Source organism: Triticum urartu, unplaced genomic scaffold (assembly GCF_056163025.1).
Source record: "Triticum urartu cultivar PI428250 unplaced genomic scaffold, HENAU_Tu73 scaffold1, whole genome shotgun sequence".
NCBI classification, from domain to species: Eukaryota; Viridiplantae; Streptophyta; class Magnoliopsida; order Poales; family Poaceae; genus Triticum; species Triticum urartu.
The window spans coordinates 1,042,671-1,062,101 of record NW_028259461.1 but is presented as its reverse complement, the minus strand read 5'-3'; positions in this window follow the sequence as shown (position 1 = coordinate 1,062,101).

Genomic DNA, 19,431 nt, shown 5'->3' with positions numbered 1-19,431 from the left:
AAATACAAATAAATAATAAAATAATAAAATATAGTATTATCATATGATAATGATAATGGAATCAAATACGCAGTATTTACAGAAAAAAGTCTTCGTTTATTGGAAAGAATCAATATACTTTTAATGTCGAATCGGGATTCACTAAGACAGAAATAAAGCATTGGGTCGAACTCTTCTTTGGTGTTAAGGTGGTAGCTGTGAATAGCCATCGACTACCTGGAAAAGGTAGAAGAATAGGACCTATTCTGGGCCATACAATGCATTACAGATTCTATTCCACTTCTAGATAGAGAAAAAAACTAAAGGAGAATGAATGAAAAAAGACATAGTTTGGAAGTTAGACCTTTTTATAGGACTCTCTTTCAATTTCAAAAAAGAGGACGTTTGAAACTTTTAACAGGCGTAATCGTGAGTCAACAAGTGACTCGAACTGTGTGTAAAAAAAGAAGCATTTTTTTTTTTTCAAAATGCTAGAACTAGATAAGGAAGTTTTCTATAACCTTGAGAAAAAGGATAAAAAGGTAGTTTTTTTTTAGTTTATGACTCCGATCAAGAGCGAGAAATCCTTGATTTGGGATTGGACATAGAACCTGGACCCATCGTAGAGACGTTTAGTTCAAAAGAAAGGATCGTATCCTGATGGTAAGAATTATACTTTCGTGGAAATACAGCGCTATAGACTTCAATGCGGTAGAGTAGACGTTTTGTTTCTAATTTTTCTGGACCAAACCTCCGCTCCGACCCAACGATACAATGAATTTTTTCTGTTCATATTCATAAATAAAAAAGATTCGGAATCGCAATGCTACTATATGCGTCCAGAGGAGTATTTGGAATAATATTCTTCTATAATCCATTATTGCGGGGGGTCTTACTAACAGGGCTTCGCTGCACGGGACAGGTCTTCGTCGAAAAGCTAACTCCACCCGGCATTTTCATACCCTTTCTTTGGGTGGTATATCGCCTTTTAAAGTCTAAGAGGGTAGTAGGGGATCTATAGTAGGTAAGATAATTTGCCCTTTGATTTTGATTGAATATACTATTTTTCCGCCTTTACCACGCATTATTGTATGCGCTTCTAGAGAAGTATGTATGCAGGAAGTAAATTCTAACCGCTTTCTTTTGAATCCAATTTCAAATTAGATTAGAAAGATAGAAAGGCCATGAGGATGGGAAAATCAAAATAAAATCTTTTTAATTAGTTCTCCTTTTTTGGAATTTTCTTATTATCCTTTCATTTTTTTTACAGAATATTTTTCAAACTAAAAATAAAAAATACAATACAATAGTCAATATTCCTTATAATAGATATACTTAATTATATCATAAGAATCTTAAGATATTTTTCGACTAGATAGAAATAGTAAATTTGAATTGAGACACCTATTCCATGACGGATTTAAACTTACCTTCTATTTTCGTGCCTTTAGTAGGCTTAGTATTTCCGGCAATTGCAATGACTTCTTTATTTCTTTATGTGCAAAAAAATAAGATTGTCTAGTATTTTTTAGTGTAAGTAATATAATATGGTAGGGTATGTGGCTTTTTCTACACACACTTTCTACACACAAATGAAAAACGGTTATGGATGCGGATATAGGCTACGAGCATAAATGCATGAATATGCAGAGCCAGGTATAGCGAGTTTTATTTTATTTATTTTAATTGAATCAACGAATATTTTTTGAATAGAAAGTCAATGTATAACCTATTATTTCACAGGAGTACTAGTTGCTGAAGGCGATTTCAGAATCAAAAAAAGTAAAGTCAAAATTATTTAGCTTATTCTCTCAATTTCAATCGACCGCTGCTGGATTTAGTATATCTAATATGAATTGGCGATCAGAACACATATGGGTAGAACTTCTAAAAGGTTCTCGAAAAAGGGGTAATTTTTTCTGGGCCTGTATTCTTTTTCTAGGTTCACTAGGATTCTTATCGGTTGGGATTTCCAGTTATCTTGGTAAGAATATTATATCTATACTTCCATCTCAAGAAATTCTTTTTTTTCCGCAGGGGGTCGTGATGTCTTTCTACGGAATCGCAGGCCTATTCATTAGCTCCTACTTGTGGTGTACTATTTTGTGGAATGTAGGTAGTGGTTATGACCGATTCGATAGAAAAGAGGGAATAGTGTGCATTTTTCGTTGGGGATTCCCTGGAATAAAACGTCGCGTCTTCCTTCGATTCCTTATGCGGGATATCCAATCAATTAGAATTCAGGTTAAAGAGGGTCTTTATCCTCGTCGTATTCTTTATATGGAAATCCGGGGCCAGGGGATCATTCCCTTGACTCGTACTGATGATAAATTTTTTACTCCACGAGAAATTGAACAAAAAGCTGCCGAATTGGCCTATTTCTTGCGCGTACCAATTGAAGTATTTTGAGGTATCTTTTTTGAACTGAGTTGAATGAAGAAAAGAAGAATTGGAAGAAGAAAAGTTTTCTCAACACAGGGAGGAAGTCCCTTCTAAATTGGATTTGTTATTGTAAGGGGATTTTTAAGTATTTATCTAAAGGAAGGAACAAACGAGGATAAGAGAAATTTGCTTTTAATTTTTTTTTATCCAAGTTAGATATATCGCATACTATTCTTCCTTTTTCATCCGAAAGGGCTTTTTTTTTATTCTATTCTATTTCATTCCATCTAGATCTAAGAAAGAACCCAATGCACTGAAATTCCACTAATAACTAATATACAAAAAAGAAGAATAGATACAGGGTATCAAACCTATAGAGTTTTTGCTTCAAAGAAATAGAAATATCATGAAATAGAAATATCATCATATAGAGTCAGGGAATGGAATAGAGTCAGCGAATGAAGCATATTCATTAACAACTCCATTTACAGATCAAAAATGAAAAAAAAGAAAGCATTGCCTTCTTTACTATATCTTGTATTTATCGTACTTTTGCCTTGGGGGGTCTCTTCCTCATTTAACAAATGTCTGGAACTTTGGATTAAGAATTGGTGGAATACCAGGCAATCCGAAACTCTCTTAACTGATATTCAAGAGAAAAGGATTCTAGAAAGATTCATAGAATTAGAAGAACTTTCTCTCTTGGACGAGATGATAAAAGGGAAACTAAAGACACATGTACAAAAACCTCCTACAGGAATACACAAGGAAATAATACAATGGGTCAAAATAAATAATGAGGATCATCTCCATACCATTTTGCATTTCTCGACAAATATAATCTGTTTGGCTATTCTAAGTGGTTCTTTTTTTCTGGGTAAAGAGGAACTTGTCATTTTGAATTCTTGGGTTCAGGAATTCTTCTATAATTTAAATGACTCAATAAAAGCTTTTTTTATTCTTTTAGTTACTGATTTTTTTGTTGGATTTCACTCCACCCGTGGTTGGGAACTAGTAATTCGTTGGGTCTACAACGATTTTGGATGGGCTCCTAACGAGCTTATTTTCACTATTTTTGTTTGTAGTTTTCCAGTAATTCTAGATACATGTTTGAAATTTTGGGTCTTTTTTTGTTTAAATCGTCTATCTCCTTCGCTTGTAGTCATTTATCATTCAATTAGTGAAGCATAAATTCATTTGATCTCCCGATATTAATATTAATCAAATTAGCAAGCATCTTTTTTTAGAAAGAAAGCCCTTTTCCATTTTAGCAAAATTCTTTCTATTTATACCTACTTTAAGGTATTCATCATTGCAGTACAACTGTTGCAGTAGAATGACAACAGATTCGTGTATAGGGAACTAGATTAGCTTAGCTACCTATCTAATTTATTGTAGAAATTCTGGGATCTGCGATTGGACATGGAAAATAGAAATACTTTTTCTTGGGTAAAGGAACAGATAACTCGATCGATTTCTGTATCGATCATGATATACGTAATAACTCGGACATCTATTTCAAATGCATATCCCATTTTTGCGCAGCAGGGTTATGAAAACCCACGAGAAGCAACTGGACGAATTGTATGTGCCAATTGCCATTTAGCTAGCAAGCCCGTCGATATTGAAGTTCCCCAAGCTGTGCTTCCCGATACTGTATTTGAAGCAGTTCTTCGAATTCCTTATGATATGCAATTGAAACAAGTTCTTGCTAATGGAAAAAAGGGAGGGTTGAATGTAGGTGCTGTTCTTATTTTGCCCGAGGGATTCGAATTAGCGCCGCCCGATCGTATTTCCCCTGAGTTAAAAGAAAAGATAGGAAATCTTGCTTTTCAGAGTTATCGTCCCGATAAAAAAAACATTCTTGTGATAGGCCCTGTTCCCGGTAAGAAATATAGTGAAATTGTCTTTCCCATTCTTTCCCCTGATCCTGCTACGAAGAAAGATGCTCATTTCTTAAAATATCCCATATATGTAGGGGGAAACCGAGGAAGAGGACAGATCTATCCTGATGGTAGCAAGAGTAACAATACAGTCTATAATGCTACGTCAACAGGTATAGTAAGAAAAATACTACGTAAAGAAAAGGGGGGGTATGAAATATCCATAGTTGATGCATCAGATGGACGCCAAGTGATTGATATTATACCTCCCGGACCAGAACTTCTTGTTTCAGAGGGGGAATCCATCAAGCTTGATCAACCATTAACAAGCAATCCTAATGTGGGAGGTTTTGGTCAGGGGGACGCAGAAATCGTGCTTCAGGATCCATTACGTGTCCAAGGCCTTTTGTTCTTCTTCGCATCCGTTATTTTGGCACAAGTTTTTTTGGTTCTCAAAAAGAAACAGTTTGAAAAGGTTCAATTGTACGAAATGAATTTCTAGGTCCCGGGATTTCTTACCATCAAGTTGGTAAAAAGCCTCGATTTATTGGCAATTGCTAGAATTATCTATGATCTATTTTGGAAATCCTTTTTTTGTTTAGACTGCTTTTTGTTTATGAGATGTCTGGAATTCCTTATTTATATCCCATGCAAAAGAAGAGAATCCAAGGCAAAGGCGAGAACAATCAAATTAAAATTTCTTCTTTTTCGGAGGGATTGCAGGTCTTCTTAATCGTCTATTCGGCACAAGAAAAAGCCTTTTTCTTGTGCCGATTCTTCTTGTATCAAAATAAGAATCCTTTTTCTTCCTAATTCGTCAAAGATTACTATTTCTTCTTTATTCGGGTCTGTCTCTTGGACCTCTTTTTCTTTTGCTTAGGTTTAGCCGAGGTAGTGGACAAACAGAGGGGAAGAAAATATGGCGGGGGAAAAATTTCTTGTGATTGTGAGCAAATTGCTTGGCTTGTTTAATTAAGTTCAACTTCAAATTTACAGAAATTTTGCAAAAAAAAAGTAAACTCTTCCATTGAAGGTTTTTTTATTTTTAGGCTAGTTGAATAGTTTTGATTAAGGTTTTATTAGTTTATTACTCGAAACTAAATCAAGGATTTTCAGGATACTTCCTTCGTGGAATAAGATATTGGATCCTCGAGTGATCTCTTTTTCTTGTTGCTTCATAAGAGTGAATCGAATAGATTCAATTCGCGTTATAAGAGTAAAATAAAAATTCCGCGGGTCCTTTCCGCTCTAATCAGATAAAGGGGGGTAAGGACCCGCTAAGCTCCTACTTTTTCATGTTTACAATCTGGTCCCTCCGATTACTATAGAGATGAACCCAATCCAGAATATGAACCATAAAAGAAAACACCTACTAAACCAATCACAGCAATACCAGCTACAGTACCTATCAGCCAAAGAGGAATTCTTCCAGTAGTATCGGCCATTTCCCCTACTTTCCTCCACATTTTATCAATTGGTCATGCTAGAGACAAAAACAGTCATGGGTAGTTATAAGGATGGTATCCTTCCAAATGGGATAAGAGAATTCTTATTAGTCTCTTTCTTTCTCTCAATTGAAGAAGTAATTGGAAAATAAAACAGCAAGTACAAAAATGAGTAATAAACCCCAGTATAGACTGGTACGATTCAATTCAACATTTTGTTCATTCGGGTTTGATTGTGTCATAGTTCTATAGTTGGAATTTGTTTTATCGTTGGATGAACTGCATTGCTGATATTGATCCCAAGAAAAAAACAGTAGGTACAGCTAGTCCGTGAATAGCCAGCCATCGCACTGTAAAAATAGGATAGGTTCGATCTATGGTCATTGAGGGCCTCCTAAAAGGATCTACTAAATTCATCGAGTTGTTCTAAAGAATCAAAACGGTCGGTTATTAACGGAATTCCTTGTCGGCTTTCCGTGAAATACTCGTTTGGCCTAGGACTTCCAAACACGTCATAAGCTAAACCCGTACTGACAAATAACCAACCCGCAATGAATAGGGAAGGTATAGTAATGCTATGAATAACCCAGTATCGAATACTGGTAATAATATCAGCAAAAGAACGTTCTCCCGTGCTTCCAGACATGCTGAACTCCCAAAATTTTTGTACATTCAAAAAAGGAGATTCCGTAAAAGATGGGATCGACCAGTAAATAGAAAATTACTGATATTTCATCCTTGTGAGATTGTCAATTTTGTACCAAAGGTGTATTTTGAGTATACCGAATTAGTATAGCTATCCTTCCTATGGCACAGCAATCTGGTTTTGCCTGGTTCCGAAACATAATTACTTTTTTATTTTTTTTTTGTCTATAGGTAAGCTATATGTTATTCAAGGCATCAATAGAAAACCACCCATTTTTGTAGGTTCTACTTACTTTTCATTGGCTTCGGAATAATAGAGTAATTCGGAATAGCAGCCAAAATCTTGGGAAAATCTAAGTTAATGATCAATAGGTTTGGATAAATAATTTAGGAAGGATATTCTCATACTGACACAATACAAGGACAAGTATATGTGAAATCTATCCTTTCATAATTCGTAATTCATCCTTGTATTGTTTGTTGGATTAGGTCTAACTTTCTTGACCAAACTGCGAGCGCGGAACTTTACGAGATGAAATAGGGAAAGACAGAAGATAGAATAGAACTTAAAAGGATAATTGAAGTGACTCGTCTTCGAATCTACTTTGGTTGGAGTTCGAAAAAGGAATAAAAATAAAGTAAATTCAAGGAAGAGCTTTCTTTTTTTTTTTTTTTTAACAGCCCCTTGGCAGGTCGTGGAATGCTTTTGTTCTCCTCTTATTCCATATGGAATACAATCAGTTAAAATAAGAAGGAATAGGGGAATATTCGATCGTTCACTCCAAAAAGAGGGTCCTATTGAAAAAGAAATTATCCAAAATAGAAAGAAGTTTTTTTTTTCAAATTCAATTGTTTATTTATCTCTTATTCAAAAATTTCCCTGAAAATTGAATTTCTTTTTTTCATTCAATGGGGTTAGATGATCTAGTTCTTAATATTATTACTTTACTCAATTGACAAATTCCACAACAAATCTCTTGATTCGGAATTAGGGACTCATGTATCATCTGATGAATCCACTTTCTTTTACACTTCTGTATCTTACTCTATCTTGTTTTTTAGTATTATCTAAAATAACTGATGAATTATGAATTTTCCATAACTTAGGTAAATGCTTTACCAACATATGTAGTGTAGTAAAAAAAAATAAATGGAATTTAACTCTTTCATGCTTACTTTAACTAGTTATTTTGGTTTTCTACTGGCTGCTTTAACTATAACCCCAGCTCTATTTATTGGCTTGAACAAGATACGCCTTATTTGAATTGACTGAATAATTATAATTCAGAAAAGAAAAATCTTTCTTTGGGATTCCTGGCATTCTACGACTCTTTTCCAGACTAATTAGGAATTCTTTTCTTGGTCATTGAGATTCGTGGATAATTTAGAGTACTATTTAGGGATAGATCGTACCTCTTTTTTTATCCCCTCGAACAAATCGAAATGATTGAAGTTTTTCTATTTGGAATCGTCTTAGGCCTAATTCCTATTACTTTAGCGGGATTATTCGTGACTGCGTATTTGCAATACAGGCGTGGGGATCAGTTGGATCTTTGATTGAGTCATTTTTTTTTTTGATTGACCTCTCCAGACCAGAGAGGAGGTCAAATTGAAATTGGAGTTACAATTCAATTTTGTTAAGTTATTTTACTCTGCTTCGACATAAAAATAGATGGAATCACGCTCTGTAGGATTTGAACCTACGACATCGGGTTTTGGAGACCCGCGTTCTACCGAAACTGAACTAAGAGCGCTTTCATTCATTCAAAAAGAAAATCTTTTTCTATTCCTAATGTATCTCACGTACGTATAGTCTCCACAAATTCAAGTTATACCCACTTTACTTTAATTGATCTCGTCGCTACTGCCTATAAAGAAGAAAGAAGTAATAGGTAGGGATGACAGGATTTGAACCTGTGACATTTTGTACCCAAAACAAACGCGCTACCAAGCTGCGCTACATCCTTTTCCAAATTAAAATTGTTGTACAATGCCCTTGTACACAATTCCTGTCTTCTTTTCCACATCATAATTTTCTTCTTCTTTCTTTCTCTATCTATATATAGAACCCTCGTGTCATTTCTTCTTTTTGGTCTCATATAATTAAGGAATTATATACATATAAAATCCAATATAATTTTCGCCTATAAAAGAAGGATTACTTTTCCTTGGTAATATATAGGAAGAAGGGGTCATCTTTTTCTTTTTTAGGGATAGGAAAATTTCGTCGATATGGTTCATTTTATATATAGCATAACAATCTTGGGCAAGAGTTTATGATCATATATGTATTCCAACAAGGAAGGAGGATTTTCAATGCGGGATATAAAAACTTATCTCTCTGTAGCACCCGTGCTAAGTACTCTATGGTTTGGTGCTTTAGCAGGTTTATTGATAGAAATTAATCGTTTATTCCCAGATGCTTTGTCATTCCCTTTTTTTTAATTCTAGTTATTGCTATGGGAGGATAGATTTCTTCGTGATATGACAAAATTTGATCCTTTCAATCTTTTTTTAGTATCGGAAGGAAAAAGAAAGAAAAGATGGATTGGGTTGAACCTCAGAGTCATTAAAATTTGTAAACCCCATTTTTGAAAATAGAAATTCAATTTAAAGGGGTACCCAAGCTAAATAAGGCCTCAGAAATCAGAGCATAGAAAAGGCGGGGCTGGCTAATTAAATGAAAGGATTTCGAACCAAAATCTTTGCTAATTCGACAAGGATTGTATTACTTTAATTATTTCTCTATTTTTTATTACTTAATTAAAGAATAAAAAAAAATTATTCTAATGAATTTTATTCTTCTTCTTCGGATTCAAAATAGAAGAATAAAAGAATAAGTAGAAGAATTAAGTTAAGTCAATCCAAAAGAAAAGGAGTTCATGGGCCAGGGAAAAGATGTTAGAATCAGAGTTATTTTGGAATGCATCAGTTGTGTTCGAAAAGGTGCCAATGAGGAATCGACGGGGATTTCTAGATATAGTACTCAAAAGAAATCGCACAATACACCCGGGACAATTAGAATTCAAAAAATTTTGTCGTTATTGTCGCAAGGCATACGACTCATCACGAAAATAAAGAAATAGGAACATCGTGTGTTTGATCTTTCCAAACAACAGAAAGAGTAAGAACTTCATATTTAATATATAAATGAAAAAACTAGTATAGAATACAAAATACAAATCAACTCATCTGATTTCCGGTAGATATTATTTTCATATGTATAGAGGGTATTCATATACTATAATATGAATCAAATAAGATATGGATCAAAGAAAAAACTACTTCTTCTGGATCCTAAATTAATAAAATAAAGAAGTGAATTTTCAAATTTTCAAATTTTAAATAAGGAATAAATCATGTATACATCTAAACAACCTTTTCTTAAATCTAAGCAACCCTTAGTAAATCCAAGCAAACTTTTAATAAATCCAAGCAACCCTTTCGTAATCCAAGCAAACTTTTCGTAATTCAAGCAACCTTTCGTAAATCTAAACAACCTTTTCGTAGGCGTCCCCGGATTGGCCCGGGAGATCGAATTGATTATAGAAACATGAGTTTAATTAATAGATTTATTAGTGAACAAGGAAAAATATTATCGAGACGAATAAATAGATTAACCTTGAAACAACAACGATTAATTACTCTTGCTATAAAACAGGCTCGTATTTTATCTTTCTTACCGTTTCGTAACTATGAGAACGAAAAGCAATTTCAAGCCCAGTCAATTTCAATAATTACAGGTTCTAGACCCAGAAAAAATTAGACATATTCCTCAATTAACGCAAAAGTACAATTCCAATCGAACTTAAGAAACAACAACCAAAATTTAAGAAAACAACAACCGGAACTTAAGTTCCGATTGTTGATGTTTTATTCGAATTCGAAAGGGCCAGACCTATATATATTATAAAGAAAGTAATCCAGCTCGTTGATTCCTACCACTTAATCTTAATTTATTGTATCTTCCCGGAGTTTCCCTCTCCGGGAATTCATCTTTTATTATTCCAGTATATTACTTTATTTATACCTTTAATTGATGATCTTTATTTTATTGGAAATCGTGTAAAGATTATTTGGATTTGTATTAACAAGCTACTTGTGCAAGCAGTTTACGATTAAGAATCAATTTCTTCTTGTACAGGTTGTGTATTAATTTACTATAACTATCGAATACTTTATATACCCGCGTTGCTGCGTTTATCCGAGTGATCCACAAACGAACGAAAATCCCTCTTTTGCCTACCTCTATCTCGATGAGAGGAAACAAAAGCTCTTTTTTACCTGTTGGGTAATCATATCGATTAAGTCTTAAATGAGCCCCTCTAAAGTTTGAGGCAATGAACGCATTTTTGTCGTCGTCTCCGGGCTAGATTTCCTCGCGGAACTCTGGTCATTGAATCAAAATAACCTTAATGAATAACTAATGATTTCTCTTCTTTTAGCCACCCTTTTTCTCATTAATAACAAAACTAATTATTCCGATATATAAAATATTAATTCCAATGGCTTTTGCTATAGTAACCTTCCCAACCACGATTTTTTATTCCACTCCGTTCAGTTATTTCTATACGAAATAACAAATTCATTCTAATAATACTAAAAAAAATAGTGGGTTCCATCGTTTCTATGGTTCCCTTTTAAAACGGTGAGGCCCTCTCTATACACCGAGCCCTTTCTTTCATCAAAAGGTATTGCGAACTTGTATAGTCCACATTCTTTGGCTCTACCTATCCATTATAGAGTAAATAGCTCTTTTCACAATAAGAGTTATCCATACAGTGACGTATTTAATTATGAAAGTTGGCTAAGTAGCTGACCTGTTAGTCCGTTCTTTTAAGATAAAGAGCATAAGCCTTTTTCTTTTTATTACTATTTCCTCCGCTTAATGGATAACCATTTGCTACCAATGGGAGAATTGCTTCTTATTTCAATTAGATAATTGATTTGCACCAAAGGAAACCATAAATTCCATATACCATAGAAATCTTGGATAGAGAAGCTATATCCTATTCATTGGTACTAATCATGGATACTTCCAATTTTTTTTATATTTGTTTGAAGTCATGATCTGAACGAGTCGCCACATACACCCTAGCACCATGTTCCTCGACGCTGTAGGCATCCTTTAAGCGCGGCCGTTTTTCGAGCATTTCGTATTGGCTGTCTTGCGTTTCTAATAAGTTGTTTAAACCGTCGGCATGTTGTATGTATATAGAAAAAATGGATTGGTTTAGATCCATCTTAACCTGATGATTGCTCATCATGAAGTCTTTCTATTTTCTATTAAATCGAGGAAAACACGAATTAGCTGTGAAATAACTTTACAAGAAATCCGGACACTACCAATCCTTAAACATTTCTGGAAACCACACTGGATCAGTATCGCAGTGCTTGTCAATCATTTCATCCCTACAATATCGACAAGTCCATAAGCTTTGGCTTCGTCTGCTGACATAAAAACATCCCTTTCCATGTCTTCGGATACAACCCAAAAAGGCTTGCCTGTTCTTACTGCATAAACCCTTGTGATCATTTCGCGAACTTTGTGTAACTCTTCTACTTCTAGTCAAAAATTCTGGTGTCCTTGCCCGATAATAAGCACTAGCAGGTTGGTGAAGCATAATCCTCGCGTGAGGGAATGCTATACGCTTGGTGGGTTCTCCTCCAAGCAGAATGAAGGACGCCATGGAGGCGGCTATTCCGAGGCATATTGTATATATATCTGGTGTCACCGTTTGCATCGTAATCAAAAATAGCCATTCCTGAGATTAGCCACCCGCCTGGGAGTTTATAAACAAAAAAATATCACTAATTCCATCTTCTATACTCAGATATACCATGAGACCTGTAATATGATTCGTGATCTCGCAACGAATCTCTTGACCTAAAAAAAGTGTCCTTTCTCGATACAATAACATTGTATAAGTCAACCCAAGTCGCTTCTTCATCTCCAGGAATCCGGTAAGGTACTTTTGGAACACCAATGGGCATATAGATTAATATTATTAAATTTAAGTAAGAAAACCACACTTTAATATGGAACGTAAGAATGGAACAGAAAGAAAGAATCCGCAGTTATTGTCTTAATTTTTATCTTATTCTATATGAATATTATAGATTCTATTAATACGTAGATTGAAAGGTTATACATATAAGGAATGTAAGACAGATTGAATAAAGAAAAGGGATGGGTGATTTGAATGCTAAACAAAGAGGGGTAGCGATCTATTCTTCGTTTTTTCCAAATTGGCCAAGTTACCCATTGCATATGGCACTTATCGAGTATAGAATAGATCTGCTTCTCTTTCTTCTTATGAACAGAATTGGCTTCTTATTTTTAATGGAATGAAATAAATATTCGCGCTTTCTGACACAGAATCCCCTAGAAGGGTTAGGTACATAGGATATGGATAGTCCTTTTTCAATGCGATAAAATAAAGCGACATCGTGTCTATTTTTCTTTGCTAAAGGGGTATTTCCATGGGTTTGCCTTGGTATCGTGTTCATACTGTCGTATTGAATGATCCGGGTCGATTGCTTGCGGTGCATATAATGCACACAGCTCTAGTTTTGGTTGGGCTGGCTCAATGGCTTTATACGAATTAGCAGTTTTTGATCCCTCTGATCCTGTTCTGGATCCAATGTGGAGACAAGGTATGTTCGTAATTCCCTTCATGACTCGTTTAGGAATAACGGATTCGTGGGGTGGTTGGAGTATTTCAGGAGGAACTGTAACAAATCCGGGTATTTGGAGTTATGAAGGTGTGGCAGGTACGCATATTGTGTTTTCTGGCTTGTGTTTCTTGGCAGCGATCTGGCATTGGGTATATTGGGCTGATGAGCGGACGGGAAAACCCTCTTTGGATTTGCCCAAGATCTTTGGAATTCATTTATTTCTTGCAGGGGTGGCTTGCTTTGGCTTTGGGGCATTTCATGTAACGGGTTTGTATGGTCCTGGGATATGGGTATCCGATCCTTATGGACTAACTGGAAAAGTACAAGCTGTAAATCCAGCGTGGGGTGCAGAAGGTTTTGATCCTTTTGTTCCGGGGGGAATAGCTTCTCATCATATTGCTGCGGGTACATTGGGTATATTAGCGGGCTTATTCCATCTTAGTGTCCGTCCGCCTCAACGTCTATATAAAGGATTACGTATGGGCAATATTGAAACTGTACTTTCCAGTAGTATCGCTGCTGTTTTTTTTGCAGCTTTCGTAGTTGCTGGAACTATGTGGTATGGGTCAGCAACGACCCCAATCGAATTATTTGGGCCTACTCGTTATCAGTGGGATCAGGGATACTTTCAGCAAGAAATATATCGAAGAGTTAGCAATGGTTTAGCCGAAAATCTTAGTTTATCAGAAGCTTGGTCTAAAATTCCCGAAAAATTAGCCTTTTATGATTATATTGGTAATAATCCGGCAAAAGGGGGATTATTCAGAGCAGGCTCAATGGACAATGGGGATGGAATAGCTGTTGGATGGTTAGGACATCCCGTCTTTAGAGATAAAGAAGGACGTGAGCTTTTTGTACGCCGTATGCCTACTTTTTTTGAAACATTTCCGGTTGTTTTGGTAGATGAGGAGGGAATTGTTAGAGCAGACGTTCCTTTTAGAAGAGCAGAATCCAAATATAGTGTTGAACAAGTAGGTGTAACGGTGGAGTTCTATGGTGGCGAACTTAATGGAGTAAGTTATTCTGATCCTGCTACTGTAAAAAAATATGCGAGGCGTTCTCAATTAGGGGAAATTTTTGAATTAGACCGGGCTACTTTGAAATCTGATGGTGTTTTTCGCAGCAGTCCAAGGGGTTGGTTCACTTTTGGTCATGCTACCTTTGCTTTGCTCTTCTTTTTCGGACACATTTGGCATGGCGCTAGAACATTGTTCCGAGATGTTTTTGCTGGTATTGATCCAGATTTGGATGCTCAAGTGGAATTTGGAACATTCCAAAAAGTGGGAGATCCAACTACAAGGAAACAGGCAGTTTGATACACATTGTTATAGTATCTTTCACCTCTCTTTTTTGATTTGACATGGGAAACATCTCCCATCCTTTCTTTGACTCTTTTTCTTTCTTTATATGGGAAATTATCCCAAATGACAAATGAATAGGTGTGGAAGTTATAATTGTAAATAAACCAGGATCGAATCTATGGAAGCATTGGTTTATACGTTCCTTTTAGTTTCGACTTTAGGGATAATTTTTTTCGCTATCTTCTTCCGAGAACCACCTAAGGTTCCACCAACTCCAACTAAAAGAATAAAATAATTTCATTTAAGTAAGAAGTCCCCCTATCTGGGAGACTTCTTACTTAAATTAGTCTCCGTGTTCTTCGAATGGATCTCTTAATTGTTGAGAGGGTTGCCCAAACGCGGTATATAAGGCATACCCAGTAAAGCTTACAAGTAAACCAGATATGGAGATGGCGACTAAAGTTGCTGTTTCCATTTTTATAGAATTTCAAGATTACAATGGATCTACGAAAAGATCGTGTATTTACAACTACAACGGAATAGTATACAAAGTCAACACCAATGATTAAATAGAATTTATGGCTACACAAACCGTTGAAGATAGTTCTAAACCTAGGCCAAAACGAACTGGTGCAGGTAGTTTACTGAAACCCTTGAATTCGGAATATGGGAAAGTCGCCCCGGGTTGGGGGACTACTCCTTTTATGGGGATCGCAATGGCTTTATTCGCTATATTCCTATCTATCATTTTAGAAATTTATAATTCTTCCGTTTTACTGGACGGAATTTTAACCAATTAGGTTTCTACTAACTAAAACTAGGAAGTCAGAGTTTTTCCATCCAAAAAAGCCTTTCTAGTTTAAGATCTACATTTCTAGATATTATGGTAGTTCGACCGCGGAATTTTTTTGTTTCGGTATCTCTGGAATATGAGTGTGTGACTTGTTAGAATTGATCCTATTGATAATACATAGAAAGGGCCTGTTATCTCTATCAAGATGATTCTAATTCGTCAGATATTATTTATTCTAGTATCTGGAACACGAAATAGATAGAGTGGATCAAAAAAAAATGGAACTATGATTCATACTCACTATTAAGGACCTCGCAACCAGACTGAAAAATTCAAGTAGTTCTTAAATAAAAATAAAAAAGAATTTTCTTCCTTCCAATTTTGTTTGCCCAAAAGACAACTTTTTTTCTCTCGATTTTGTCGAGTCATTACACTGATTCAATAAATGATTATCAAGCGGTTCTTATTCGAAGAACCCTTGCCTTTTGTTTAGCTTGAGACTAAATCATCGTGGCTCTAGTATGAATCTAAGGTTTTAATTGAACTGATTCATAGGATCTCAACAAGATAATTTCTATATTACGCATAAAAAAACAAATCCTTTATAGGGAAGAGAAAAGTCAAGAAGCCTCTAATGACCAACATAAGGGAAAGGAAGAAAGAAAGACGCGCCAACTTGAGATTTTTTGGCATTATCATCACAAAGAAGATATTCCGGATTTTTCTTATTTGATATCTTCAAGGCAAATCGACCCAATTCAGTGGCTGATGAAGTTTTGAACCTTTTTTCTAATATTCGTTGAAAATTTTTGTGTTTCTGCTTGAGCCGTACGAGATGAAATTTTCATATACGGCTCTTAGAGGGGGACTCGGGTTAGTTACCTATCTCAATAAAGTATATGATTGGTTTGAGGAACGTCTTGAGATTCAGGCAATTGCAGATGATATAACTAGTAAATATGTTCCTCCCCATGTCAACATATTTTATTGTTTAGGGGGAATTACACTTACTTGTTTTCTAGTACAAGTCGCTACCGGTTTTGCTATGACTTTTTACTACCGACCAACCGTTACAGAGGCTTTTTCCTCGGTTCAATACATAATGACCGAGGCCAACTTTGGTTGGTTAATCCGATCAGTTCATCGATGGTCAGCAAGTATGATGGTTTTAATGATGATCCTGCATGTATTTCGTGTGTATCTCACAGGGGGATTTAAAAACCCCGCGAATTAACTTGGGTCACAGGTGTGGTTTTGGCTGTTTTGACTGCATCATTTGGTGTAACTGGTTATTCTTTGCCTTGGGATCAAATTGGCTATTGGGCAGTCAAAATTGTGACAGGTGTACCTGACGCCATTCCGGTAATAGGATCGCCTTTAGTGGAGTTATTACGCGGAAGTGCTAGTGTGGGCCAATCCACTTTGACTCGTTTTTATAGTTTACATACCTTTGTACTGCCTCTGCTTACTGCCGTATTTATGTTAATGCACTTTCCAATGATACGTAAGCAAGGTATTTCGGGTCCTTTATAGGGAAGGCATATCATAGAGAATTATAATTATCATATATCATATCGGGTAGGTTTTGGTATTTCATTGCTACAAGCATGGGTTATTGTAAAATAACACATGTCATTTGGATACTTCTCTTCAACTCCAAAGTATTTTTATACAATACAAATAGTTGAAGTTAATTTTACGAAAGAAAAAAGGCGGATTATGGGAGTGTGTGACTTGAATTATTGATTTGGCCATGCAGATAAAGAATTGGATCTGCCACATTAGAATTCACAACCAAAGGTGTCTCCGCATCCAATCAACATGTAAGTCCCCTACCTAGGAAGGATAGGCTGGTTCACTTGAGGAGAATATCTTCTATGATCATACCGCAACCATGTCATCCATGAACAGGCTCCGTAAGATCCCATAGAGTAGAAATGGAATAAGTCATGTGACATGATCCAGTTCTCTATTTATTACACTTACCTTTTTATTATAGTATGGAAATGCATTCATTTTCTTTGCATCGATTGTGATCCGCAATACTATCGGAGTAAAAGAAGGGATCTAAGGAAGAATGTAGGCTAAACTTTTTGATTTTTTATTAGTAACAAGTAAATATTTTGTTTGGAGGTAAGAAACTTGCGATATTGAGGGGATAAATACCAACTAATCAAGAGACATGAGACAATCCACAAAGCAATTGATCATGATCAAATTTGTAAGCCCACTTGGATATTGAGCATTTACCCATAAGAATAGGATTATTTTCAATGAGTAGTTGTAGGTGCAACTTCGGAAAAGAGAATCTGATAAAGCTTTTCTTGCCTAGAGTCATTGAGTCATTATAAACCTTAATTCTATTAAGGATCTTCCGCGGTCTTATTTCTTTCACTCTTGCTCGAGCCGGATGATGATAAATTCTCATGTCCGGTTCCTTTGGGGGATGGATCCTAAAGAGTTCACCTATCCCAATAACAAAGAAACCAGACTTAAATGATCCTGTATTAAGAGCTAAATTAGCTAAAGGGATGGGACATAATTATTACGGGGAACCCGCATGGCCCAACGATCTTTTATATATTTTTCCAGTAGTAATTCTAGGTACTATTGCATGTAATGTAGGTTTAGCGGTTCTCGAGCCATCAATGATTGGTGAACCGGCAGATCCGTTTGCAACTCCTCTGGAAATATTACCCGAGTGGTACTTCTTTCCCGTGTTTCAAATACTCCGTACGGTACCCAATAAGTTATTGGGCGTTCTTTTAATGGTTTCTGTGCCAACAGGCTTATTGACAGTACCTTTTCTAGAGAATGTCAATAAATTCCAAAATCCATTTCGCCGCCCAGTAGCTACGACCGTTTTTTTAATCGGTACTGTAGTAGCTCTTTGGTTAGGTATTGGAGCAACATTACCCATTGATAAATCATTAACTTTAGGTCTTTTTTAGATATTTTTTGATTCATTCAACCGTGAAGTACCATAGGTATCTAGGAAATAGTTACTTCCAAGTGAATCTTCCCTAGATACCTAAAATCCATTTTATTATGATCCATTTCGCGAAAATATAGATTGTACCAAAGATGCTAAATTGTTTTCTTTTTATTCTAACTCGAAAAAGAAGAAGAAAAAAAATTGCAATGGATTTAAAACGAGAGTTTATTCTTAAGTAAATCAATTGGGAGATGCTTCTCTAGAGTGTCCCATATATGTTTTCTATCTTCCATACGAAAACTGTCAATTCTCAGAAGATCTTCTTCAGTCTTACTCAAAAGGTCCAATAGTGTATGTATATTGGCCCTTTTTAGACAATTATACGTTCTAGAAGTCAATTCTAATTGATCAATAAAAATACAATTCAATGGAATTCCTTTTTTGTTTTTCTTTAGATTAGTTAATCTTTTTTGAAAAGTAAAAAGGGGTGGAGTAAACCTGTTTTTATTTTCTTCGAAACTAGCGCCCTCTTCCTCCGCGTGTAGAAAAGGAAGAAATAAATCAATCAAATTACGAGAAGCCTCATAAAGTGCTTCCTTAGGGGTTAAACTTCCATTAGTCCATATTTCTAGAAAAAGTATCTCGTGTTTTTCATTTCCATTCCCACAAGAAAAAATACTATAATTCACATTTCGAACAGGCATGGATACAGCATCTATAGGATAACTTCCATCTTGATAGTTCTTTCTGAGTTCTGTCTGATATCCACGATCTCTCTTGATCTGTAAATCAATACAGAAATCAATGGGCTCTGTCAAGTTAGCTATAGGTTGTGCCGTATCAACGATTTCTACGGAAGGCGGTAAGATGATATCTTGAGCAGTTATGTATCTAGGACCTTTGACGCAAATGGATGCGTCTCTAACTCCATAGAGATTACTTCTCAATACAATTTCTTTCAAATTTAGTAAAATTTCTTGTACGGATTCTTCAATACCTGCTATTGTAGAATACTCGTGCGGCACGCTCCCAAATTTTGCACGTGTGATACATGTTCCTTCTATTTCTCCAAGTAAAGCTCTTCGCAAGGCAATACCGACGGTGTCCGCTTGACCTTTTCTAAGCGGGGACAGAATGAAACGACCATAATAAAGGCGCTTACTATCTACTCTTGATTCAACACACTTCCACTGTAGTGTTTGAGTGGATCCTGCTACCTCCTCTCGAACCATAATAGACTAGTATTATTATTTTATCATTGAATCGTTTATTTCTCTTGAAATGAAAGTTGAAAGCGGGTTAATTCTTTTACAGACGTCTTTTTTTAGGCGGTCGACATCCATTATGCGGCATAGGTGTTACATCGCGTATACAACTTAATCGCACACCA